General features: G+C 35.5%; 1 long non-coding RNA gene and 1 pseudogene across 1 annotated transcript; one reads left to right on the top strand and one right to left on the bottom strand.

The window, feature by feature from the left end:
- LOC132619295 (uncharacterized) lies at nt 1–4,347 on the top strand. Its single transcript, XR_009574657.1, has 4 exons — nt 1–417; nt 593–707; nt 1,605–1,670; nt 2,611–4,347. It is a non-coding gene; the product is annotated as an uncharacterized LOC132619295 (long non-coding RNA).
- Nucleotides 4,348–5,294: 947 nt separating this feature from the next.
- LOC132619033 (pentatricopeptide repeat-containing protein At2g30780-like) lies at nt 5,295–9,103 on the bottom strand (annotated as a pseudogene).
- Nucleotides 9,104–12,428: the final 3,325 nt, after the last annotated feature.

Below are 12,428 nucleotides of genomic sequence, written 5' to 3'. Positions count from 1 at the left end.
AGTTTTAAGGTGTTTCAAAAGCCTAAAATGAAGTTCATCGAGTCTAGTTTGTAATGCAACAAACCGCTCGTCAAAATGATATCGGGATAAGGAGATATGGACGATGCAAGTTGGGCTGGCAGGGCAGCAAGTTTGGACCCGACCCAAACACTCACATTTCGGCCCATGAGGCCCATTAAACTCAATAGATAAGTCACCACTTTGCCCTATATCATTTCACACGACCTAAAACAGATCCAAAACCCTTATTTTCTCTCCCAAACCCCCTTTCTAATTGAGCCATCATATAAGCTAAATCCTAGACCCTTGACATGATATTAGTTAAAGAGAAGTTGTAGCTTAAGTTTTTTTTTTTTGTGTTGTTAAGCAAGCAGCTGGAAAGAGGAACAAGATTCTTGAAGATTCTGATTTCTAAAGGTAATTTCAACCTCCTACTCATGTTATCAATTTGGATTAAAGGTTTAATATGGTGTATACGTGAAGGAAACGTTGATATACAAGCTAGAGAGAGAGAGAGCATAAGCCATGGCATTCGGCCATGGCTAGCAAAATTGGAGCTCAAATTTGTTGATCCAAAAATCATATTTTCTAGGTATTTCAGCCCTTAGGAAGGTGATAATAACGTGGAGAATTCATTTGGAGCAACAAGAACAAGTATTAGTTCATTTCACAAATTCTAGCTAAGTGGAAAAATCCAACTTGTTAAGGTAAGAGTTGATCATTTTTCTATGTGTTTGATGATGAAGTTGGACGTGTGGGGAATATGCAAATGTAAATTGTATGTGTGAAATTATGTATCTTGATGTTGAAGCATAGTTGTAACTTGGTAACATGAATTGCACGAATGTTGGAATGTTGTTGAAATGTTGTTGAATGCCGTAGGGGCTGTTTTTAATTGAAATTTGATGGACTGATTTGAATTAATATTTTGGTTGTTGTAATCATAGATTATGTGATGAGAATGAAGGAATTTAATGGTTAGAGTTGGAGTTAAAATTGTTGTGGGTTGTTGTAAGGATTATAGAGATAATAATGTGATTTACTTGCATATGAATAGATGATATGGTGTCGTGTGGCTGCTGTTGTATTTCCCTGAAATTTGCTGAAAAGATGGCATGAAATAAGGCGTAAGAAGTGTATATGGGCTGCTTGGTGTGTTGTAAGTGTTCGTTAGAATTTCGGGCATCGTTATGTTATAGTTTAGGAGCTGTTTTCGGCTCAATTTGGAGAAATTGTTGGATCGTTGGAAATATTATGTGAATTGTTTAGAATGTTCTTGAATGTTATTAGTATGGGTTTGGGTTAGTATTTGAATGTATAGGCGTTGATGTTGGCTTGAAGGTAAGCCGTTGAATTGAATATTTGGAAAGTTGTCGAATGATGAAAAAGAGAGTATTAATGTAATATTGTCTTTCGGATTGGTTATTAGAGTTGCTAGGTTGGTTATTGTGGTTGTTGCTGTTGATTTTGAGCGATTTAAATTCTCGGGTTGGCCTATTTACAGGGGAAATGCTGCCGAATTTTCTGTAGAATTTAATGTTAGTTTGGAATGAATGGCTTAAGTGCCTATGTTTAATATTGGATATTCGTTGGCATATTTGTAGACCTTGGGGAGCCCGAGGCGTAGATTGAGATTTACTTTAGATTGGCTATCTTGGAGTGCGTACGAGGTATGTAAAGCGCAACCCTTCTTTCTTTTGGCATGCCTTAGTTTGCAATAGGCTAGATTATAAGCCTTGAGGAAAATTCTAAGATTCGAAATCCGAGCATGTTATGAGCCTTATAAATATTCCTTGGCACTCTTATGTATGATTTGATGAAATATGAACCATTATGTCTTTGAAATAATCGCTTTCCGAACTTTGCATAAAAAGGTTTCACTTTAAAGAATTTCGTAATTTGTGAACGCCATATCTTTCACCGAAAGGCTCGGATTGCTTCAATATTTTTGTAGAAGTTTATATGGCATATAATGAGTATATTTTCCATAGGCGGGCCCGATTCGGGCAATACCCATCCGTGGGTCCCACGACTTTCCTTTATGTAATTCGGACGACTTTTGAAAGAATTTGGTATGATTATCATTTCGAATTTCAAGTATGGTCATTTACTTATATTTGAGTCTATGATAATGATTTTATGCATATGGTTACTCATGACTCTGCTCGTGCGTTCTGTTATATCTTTCGCCGGATCCCGGGCCGGTTCTGTTATCGTGCGCATTTTGATATACTCCGGAGTTATGCTGTGTTATGGTTCTCCGAGCTACTCGCTAATGAGGGTCGGGTTCCACCTATATTTGGTGTTATGTTGTGTATGACGTTATGTTGTGATGTGATATGTGACGGGGATACGGAGATTTGAAACTTTCTGGTGTTATGTTGTGTTATGGCGCCATTGACGGGTGGGCGACCATATTCTTCTGTACCCTATGCATTACTTACATATTTTTGAAAGTAAGCAAATTTTGATATGTTGGATTTGCACTTATGTTTGGTACTTCCATTTCGTTTATGACTCAGATTTGCTTTCTGTATATTCTGCTTTGCATACTCAGTACATATTTCGTACTGACCCCCTTTCTTCGGGGGCTGCGTTTCATGCCCGCAGGTACAGACGCACAGTTTGGTGATCTACCCATTTAGGACACCCTCTTCTGCTGTTTGGAGTGCTCTTCTCATTTCAGAGCACACATTTTGGTATATATTCGTTCGCTATGTATATATGTATTTGTTCAGGGGCACGGCGGGGCCCTGTCCCGCCATATGATTCGGTTTGTCTGTTTAGAGGTCTGTAGACGTATTTGTGGGTATGTGTGCCTACTTCTGTTCAGATGTGTTTGTATGACCCTATTCGTTATGGCAGCCTTGTCGGCGTGCATTTTGTATATGTTTTGGGGCCGTTGTGCCATTTGTTAGCCTTGTCGGCTTTTGATACATTTGATAGCCTTGTCGGATTTTGTTATATATATGGATATGGTTGTCCTAAAATGTGTTACGATTTGATATGTTTGTCTGTCTGGGTGCCCAAGTAGGGCACCAGTCGCGGCCCACGGGGCTGGGTCGTGACAATTATCTGAAAGGAGATGAAGAAATTTAAATCATAACCAGATTGTTGCTGCAGCAAGTGATCGAGTCAAAAGAAAAATACGAGCTCTGTGTAATGTTCCTCCTTTTTATATTTCAGGTAGGCAATTTTTCCTTTTTCCAATGTCTAAAGAACTCTATGTTTTGCATGTGTCCCTTTTACTTTTGTTTTATGTTGTTGAGTAGTATTTGCAATTTGTTTAAGTTCTTGAGTAGCATTTGCAGTTTGTGTAAGTTCACAGTAATGTAGTTTATGAGCAATAGTAGCCTCGTGAAAGACATTTAGTCCTTATAATATTTTCCCTGTAAAAATATGAAATATAAGACCGTAACTCAAAGACGGACCAAGATTTGAGAATAGTGGGGGTACTACTATTCTGTGGCTACAAAATGTCGGGAAAAACATTTTGTGCGGATACTGAAATGGGGAATCGACTTCTATCACTGGTAAATCAAACTTGAGTTGATTATGGGGCAAGGGAAGATTAATTCTTACAGTGTTTCTCTTATCTTTAACAAGCTGGAGAGGTCTCTCACGCATGTTAGTTTTGCAGTTTTGGACCTAAAGTGCACTTTTCCATTCTAATTTTCTGCAAATACTTGATAATATTGTAACACATCAAACTTTCTCTTTATTTAGCACCAAAGTCATTTTAATGATTAGGCAAGATGTCTTGCTTGGGCTCTCCTGTAATTGGCAGGTTCTAATACCTTTCTCAAGGAGTTTCGAAGGAAATTAAAGAGGAAGCGTAGTATAACGCATGCAGGTAAATGATCGATCTTCCAAGTGAAGGCTCTGTCTCATGGAAGATGAGAGCATTTGCTTCTCTTGATGGCTGGTCAAGTAACAATACTATTCTGAAGATGCCCGATAATTGGCGACTCTTTGGTCTTGAACCTTTCTGGTAGTGTTACCATAAATTTACTCTCTTTAAGAAGAGATGTGAAAGCTGCTTTTGGTTTGACATTTCTATGTTACAGTATTTGAGATCGAATGAAAATCTAAAAGAAAAAAAGAAAGGGGGTACATAGTTAGCTTGGTTATGGCGTGTCTTAATGCTCGAACAATAATTCTGGCTTGATGGCTGGTCAAGTAACAATATTGTTCTAAAGATGCCCGATAATTGGCGACTCTTTGGTCTTGAACCTTTCTGGTAGTGTTACCATAAATTTACTCTCTTTAAGAAGAGATGTGAAAGCTGTTTTTGGTTTGACATTTCTATGTTACAGTATTTGAGACCGAATGAAAATCTAAAGAAAAGGAAAGGGGGTACATAGTTAGCTTGGTTAAGGCGTGTCTTAATGCTCGAACAATAATTCTGGTGAAAGCATTATTGTAGATGCAAAAATGATTTATTTATTGACAAAAAGTTTAGAGAATGCTAGCTATGCAGTTGGACAACGAATGTTGGAACTCCTCTGCATGGAAAAAGCTATGAAAAATTCTTTTGCAGTATGGAAAAAGCTATGAAAAATTCTTTTGCAGTTTATTCTCTAGACTATTTACTTTTAACTTAAGTATAATTGGTAAATATAAAATCTGTTTTGAGCCTTGCACTTATATTATATGAGTCAAAATGATAATCAAATCTTACCTTTGATGTCCAATGCAGTAAAAAACACAAGCAATGGTGTTGATGTGTTCATATGTAGCAGTTAGACGAGATTTCAATCAATGAAGCTGATTTTGGTTGGTGAAGGCCTTTTTGGGTTAGCTCTGTTGGAAGGCAAATGTAGTGATTCAATTGAAGACATGCCTAAGTATGGACATAATGTATATGTGATATTGCTATAAAGCACATTTTATTTAATGATAAGGTTATTAATTAACAAAGAAAAATTCAAATTCTTAAAAGATGAGATCAATTCAGAAGCATTTATTTATTAGTTTTAAATATAGCAGACAGAATTCCATTGGTCTAATTTGGGACCTTAGGATAGATTTTGATTCTATCTGACAAACATAAAATTCAGTCCTTGTGTTGTATCATATTAAAATTGTTAATGTTAATTTGAAGGAATAAAAATCTAGAGCCTGCATTGACGTGTAGAACTTACTGTTGGGCATCCCTATCTAGTACCCTTTAGTTGTAAAAAGCCTGTCTAGCATTTTAGCTACTACATTAAATTAAAAAAAAAGTATTTCTACCTCCAACATGAATTAATTTCAAACTCAATTCACACATCTCATTGACTACCAATAAACAGTTAATGAAAGTACCCAGTGACCCATATAATCTAAGAGAACACATGGTTTCTAGGAAAATAAGAACTGCACTGCATACCAAACAAATCCTTTGCAAGTCATAGTGCCGGTCACTTTTCGAGGATAACAATAACAACAACATACCCGGTATAATCTCACAATTGGGGTCTGGGGAGGGTAGGATGTACGCAGACCTTACCTCTACCTTTGCGGGGTAGAGAGGCTGTTTTCGAATAGACCCTCAGCTCATTTCGAGGATACCAATATCTATTGTAAATCCATACAGAATCTGCTACAACAGGTTCACTGTAATAGGCGTGAGTCTTGTTCTTGGTAGCTTGGCTGTGGTTCTGAAAAATTGCACAAATAAACTCCGATCAGAAACTCTTAATTGCATCAGATAAGAAAGATTAAAAGTCCAACCTGTTAGCAGTGCCTTCAATATTTCCACCATCACAATTGTTATGTATATAGGCGCGGAAGGATCTTCAGTTGGAGTGTACTCAGTCCATCTGTGATGTTAATACTTCACATTTTATATCTGCTCCTATGAAAATGTCCATGTAACAGATACCAATCAAGACTTATTATAGTTCATAGTTTAATTGTACTTTTTAAACTGGTACAACGATGAAATTTGTTAACTCTTTATAAGATAGAACTGAGGGGCCTACCGAGCGTTCATAAGAATGAACATGAACAGCAAACATCATGTTCACCTTGCTCTGAACAAACCAAGACTCAAACATTACTCTCATGCTTTCACCTTCCATGTAATGGTAGTATTACTGTTATACCATGGACGAGAGAAGCAGAACAATTAGCCATGAATCTCAAAATCCCAAATTCCAACAGCATTACAATTGGTTAACTGCCGTAGAAGGATGATGCAAGGAAATTGAAATACGAACTACCAACTTTATCCATCCATAGGAATTCCATATCCATGCTTGCACATCATTCCTAATATCTGATGAAGTTTATCCTTTTTCCCCCACGCTGTGTAGGCTTTAAGTAATATCCAAAATGTTTTCTTTGAGATGTCCAAATTCACATTATCCATCTCGCTAACAACTCTCTCCATTTCAAAGAGTCGCCTTTGTGATGCATACATAACCATCTTGCAGTGGTAAAGGGACCTGCATATTTTCGAACCAGCACATTCCGCACGGCTAACAAAATTAGCAAGTTTGTCCACTGCATTATTTCGGTAGTAACTTGAAATGATGCAACGCATGACACCAACATTTGTGACGGATGTGTTACGTTTAAATGCCTCATTTATCGAATTTTTCATCTCGTCTAATAAATCCTCCTTTGCATACAAACATATCAATATGACATTCAACCAAGGCCTATAATCATCTTTAGGAATCAACCTCATCAATTCCTCAATCTTTTGAACTTTATTTACGTCAGAACTTTTACTGTAAGCACATATCATAGATCGAATTAATAGGATTCCATACTGATCAACATGACCTTTGACAAGCTCATAGATTTCTTCCATCTTATCCAACTTAACAGAATGTGCATATCCTCGAAGCATCAATAAATGGTTAGTAAGATCAGGTTTTGTACTTCCCGCCTTCATGATTCTATGCGTCTTCTCTACATCATCCCACATCCACCCTGTGATATACCCAGCAATTAAATAGTTGTACGTACTAACATTTGGGCAGATATTCAAATCATTTATTTCTCGTAAGGTTGCCTCCATGTGATCTATCAGCATCAATCTTCCCAACACCTAGATGAGTATGTTGTATGTTACAATAGTTGGAGCACATGTTGCTTCCTTCTTCAAGTCCCAAAAAACTGATTGACACTTTACAGCCAAACCATTGAGCATATATGCAGTCATAAGGGCATTATATAAAGGGGTCGACTTGAGTTGTTTGTTGGAAGCCTTCTTGAATAGTTCGGCTGCAAGATCAACATTCATTAACCTTCCAGCCACAACAATAGCCCTGGAATACTCCTCAACTGTCATGGGAGTCCAGTAATCCAATTGTCTTCTTCTCCAGTCAAAAGCCTGATAGAAAACAGTCAAAGTATGTTTCTTCCTCAACGAGAAAAAATAGCAGTGGTCATAGACTTAACATCAGCTCCTAGGTAAAAGGCATTGAGAAGAAACTATGTAATACAGTAAAGGCATACAAGACAATTCTTCAACTGCGACTAGAAGAAAAGCAAAAAATCACTGTTGATTAATCGGAAGGAGAGTTGTTTGATATTGCCAAAAGAAGAGCAACTACTCATTTTTGTTTCGTCCACAAACTCAGCTCCGTTTTATTTTTTTCACGCCTAAACTTACATAATCTAATCATAAAAGTTATACTCATGCAATAACTGTATGAGGTCCCAATTTAATTCCTCTTTGACCCCATCTCCATTCATATATTTGTTTTATAGTATTTTTCTGTCAAAAAATTGGTGGTTATCAGAGTTTTATGTAGTTTCTAACTAACAAATAATCAATATCCACCAGACAAAATAATAATCACGTCAACCATCAGTAAACAAAATTGGTTCCGTTATAATGAGGAGGATATCATATGTTGCTAAAGTACAAATATGAAGTATATTACATACAGAAAGAGAATCACCTGGAGGGCTAGTCCGGGCGAAGACTTTAGCTGCGTTAAGAGCTCAACAACCGCAGAACCATCTGCATACCTCCTAAACAATGAAACCCCTCGATTTGCTAATATTTTCTCAATCTTTTCAGCATCACCGCTGTATGCTAGCAACTCATCCCTTAAATGTGAAACCCTTCCTCTCATATCCTGTTTGACCAACGAATCAGAGTGACTCTACCTGTCTGCGAACAAACCAAATACCTGTGGCCGCGCAGGTTGGGAAGAAGGTGCCTCGCTTGCTAGTCCTCGAACCCACAACGTATTGGCTGAACCTCTTGCAATTGTGTAACACAATGAAAGCTTTCTATGATCTTCAGAAAATCTTTGGAGAACTCCAAAATAACTGACTCAATAGGGCAATTCAAGATTTCTTCTGCAATTATTTTATATCCAGACAAAAAATAAATTAAACCCCACAAACAAGCCCCAAACATCAGATAATGACCTTTTTTACGAGCTACAGATACAAGAGAATCGGAGGAAAGGAGAGAGAAAGAGGGTGAAATGCAAAAGAGCATAAACAATGACGCAGAGAGTAATAGAAGGAATCAAATACATATATACAGATGAAACATGCAAAATCAGGCACATGTAGAATTGACAAGCAAACCAAAGCTTCCCTGTGATATTCTAGCATATTTCTCACATTACCGCTGTATGCAAACTATGCAATTACCAATATGGAGCAAATAGTAAATACTACTGGACAATAAAGCTTGAAAGAACCAAAAAGGTGCACCCCGCAACTCCAGAAAAACTCTAGCAGTAGCTAAACAAAAGAGAAGTTGCATACACCATGTATCTAAAAAGCTAAACGTTGTAAAGATTCAATGAGCATTTGGCCGTGAGAATTATTCACTTCTTACCGGAATATTTTTTCACTTTATTTCAAAATCAGTGTTTGGTTATAAAATTTTCAAATCCAACTTGGAACTGGATTTCAAAGTATTATCCAATTAAATTATGGTGTGTATATTTGAGTTTATTTTTTAAGAAAATGTCACCAGATTTAGGGTGTGTTTGGTATGACAGAAAATGTCTTCCGAAAAATGTTTCTTTGTTTTGTTTGGTTGTACTTAATATAAAATGTTATCTTCAAGATAGGAGAAAATGTTTTCCATAAAAATTTGAGGGAAAACATTTCTTTGATTAATAAAAACGCACCAAAGCATTTTGCAACCCACCCCTGCACGCCCCACCCCCACCTCCAGCAATCACCCCCACTCCAAACCACACCCCACCTTCCAACACCCATCCCACCCAGGCATAGCCAAGGGGGTTATCTGAACCCCCCTTCGACAAAAATTTATATTATTTATACATAGTTAAAATTATTTTTTATGTATATTAGTACATGCTAAACCCCCTTCAACTTCTTCGTGTATTCACTTATACAAATTTTGAACCCTTTAGCGAAAATCCTGGTTCCGCCGCTGACCAACCCACCCTACTTTCGACCACCCCCTTTGAATTTTCGTTTCCATATAATTTATTACTTTTATTAAAAAAATTATAAAAAATAGAAAAAGGTTTCTTACCCCCACCACCACCACGAACCCCCCCCCCCCCCCCCCCCAAACCAACCAACAACCCTCATCCTTTTTTTTTGGTTTTTTACACCACTCCACTTCCCCGGCAGCCTATCCCAACCCGTACTCTCCACCGCCAAAAATTGCACTACAATTTTGCTTTGAGTATATGCAAATAATCTTAAAGTAACATTTTTCAACTTCTGTACTAATAAATACATGAAAATGAGCAGGAAATCACTTATTTTATTATAAAATGTTTTCGTCATACCAAACACACCCTTGAGATTTTTCTTAATCTCCAATTGTTTCTTTTCAAAAAAAAAAAAGAAAAGGACTGTAACTTACCTGACAACAAAGAAAACGGACGAGCGCAGGTGGATCAATCTCAGCGAAGTGTGAAGTGAGTGAACAAATGACGCTTTGTTTGGAATCCCACTAGGCCCCGTTTGGACATGGTTTGAAACCATGTTTGGACATGTAATTTGGATACTTTAAATTGTATTTTTTCTTATAGCCATAAAAACCTCACAAATTGTGAAAACTATAAAAACATTCTCAATTTTCATACAATCATACCAAATGAGCAAGTCATAGTTCATAACAAAATTAGTACACTACTAAAAGGTCTTTCTAAAAAATATAACATCAATTAATCAAATTTTAGTTCAATAAAAACGAAAATTTAACATGAATAGTAATGTAACTACTCTTTAATATAATCCTCCGACATATATTAAAGGTTGGTAGACATAAATAAAGGTTGATAGAAGTTAATGAGATTGATAAATGATTGATGAGAATAATTGTTAAAAATATTTACCAACTTATGAGTCTTTTTTTTTATAAAATATAAACTTATGAGTTAAATTTTATATTTAAAAAAGTTGAAACCATGGTTTCAAACCCCAAATCATGCCTTTTTGGATGATTTGGAGTTTGAAACTATAGTTTGCAACCATGAGTGAAAATACATGTCCAAACACTGGTTTGGGATCATGGTTTCAAACCATGGTTTGAAAATTGGTCATCAATTTTCAGTCATGGTTTGAAACCATAGTTTGAACCTAAATCATCCAAAAAACATGGTTTGGGGTTTGAAACCATGGTTTCAACTTTTTTAAATACAAAATTTAACCCATAAGTTAATATTTTGTAAAAAAAGATGCGTAAGTTGGTAAATATTTTAACAATTACTCCCATCAATCATTTACCAATCTCATTAACTTCCACCAACCTTTATTTATGTCTACCAACCTTTAATTTATGTGAAAATATTATATTAAATAGTAGTTACATTACTATTCATGTTAAATTTTCGATTTTATTGAAGTAAAGTTTGATTAATTGATGTTGCATTTTTTAGAAAAGCCTTCTAGTAGTGTACTAATTTTGTTATAAACTATGATTTGCTCATTTGGTAAGATTGTATAAGAATTGAGAATGTTTTGATAGTTTTCACAATTTGTAGGGTTTTTATATGTATAAGAGAAAATACAACTTAAAATATTCAAATTATATGTCCAAACATTATTTCAAACCATGGTTTCAAACCATGTCCAAACGGAGCCTAAGTCCTAACAAACGAATACAATTGCTATGTTTTGGGCTAATGGATAAGTGTTATGTTTTGGGCTCAAGTCTGAAGGGTACTGGATTTGGGCCTACACGTAAATCCAAGAGTAACGGTTTTTGTAAATTTCACGGGGTGTTCTATTTTGATCGCGCTATTTAATTAATATCCTCCTTGTGTTTTGTTTTTGCACGAATAGCCACTACTCTTCTCGCTTCTTCTTGCTCAAGCGCATATGACTGAAGTGTAGGCATATTGAAAAAAAAAGTGCACTAAATGGATTTGTTAGAATTCTTGTGTTTTTGACATATTGATGACTGAGGTGCATATATACATGAAAAATTATTTTTCACGAAAAAATTCAGACACACATGACTGAAATTTTAGCTTATTTTTACATGTACTTCAATCATGGACGACTGAAGGTCAGGCATACATGAAAAAATTCTAACCAATTTTTACACTATGTCAGTCAAAAATGTCCAAACTTTGCCTTGACAAGTCATACCAAACATCAGGCGAAAATTACTGATGTTCGATCTTCAAAAAGCTACACTTTCAGACGTGAATGTTTGAAGTTGTCAAGCTTCGGGCGCGAAGTGGATACTCGTGCAAAAAAGAACACAAGGTGAATATTACTTAAATGGCGCAATCAAAATAGGGTATTTTTGTACTTCCTCGGTGAGGCTTAAAAACTGACCACTAAAATTTATACTTTTTAAAACAGTCTCAATAATCTTGATTTTGTCTTTGATATTGATATGATTCAGTATATTTATATTTTTGGTATTCTTATAAAGTTATCTGATAGTCACACTGTTATTAAAATATTTGATTCATTATATAAAATAACAATAAGCTTTAATATAGTGCATAAAGTATATAATTCTCATGATCAAATTAGGAGGCCAAGAGAGATTGATGCGAAACTTACCAATTCTTTTCTACATGACTTATAATATCACCTGTCATAGAATGAACATGAGAATTCGTAAAAATACACATCATGCCATCTAAAATATATAAGAAGATAATGCTCAATAACAAATTTCATATAACCTCGGCCACTAAACTCAAAATAAACCTTTATATTAGGAGCTTTTTGTTATCACATGAGCAAAATAAGCAACTCTTTAGGATAAATTTCTCTGCTGCCATTGAAAAGAAAAAATGCAAACTGCAAATTATATAAAGATGTTTGGCAATTTTATATGTACATTTAGATTAGGAGAAGTTTTTAAAGTAAGCATTTGATTATAAGGAATGTATAAAATGAAGCAAAGTTTGGTCAAATTAATACTCTAGCAAATCTTAACAACTAATTATGATCAAAGTATTAAATGTTCATCATATATAAATAATGCAACATAATAATTCACAAATCAATCAATG

The sequence above is a fragment of the Lycium barbarum genome, chromosome 11 (genome assembly GCF_019175385.1).
Source record: "Lycium barbarum isolate Lr01 chromosome 11, ASM1917538v2, whole genome shotgun sequence".
NCBI classification, from domain to species: Eukaryota; Viridiplantae; Streptophyta; class Magnoliopsida; order Solanales; family Solanaceae; genus Lycium; species Lycium barbarum.
Note: the sequence above shows the minus strand (reverse complement) of the source record. Positions and strands in the feature narration are given on the sequence as shown.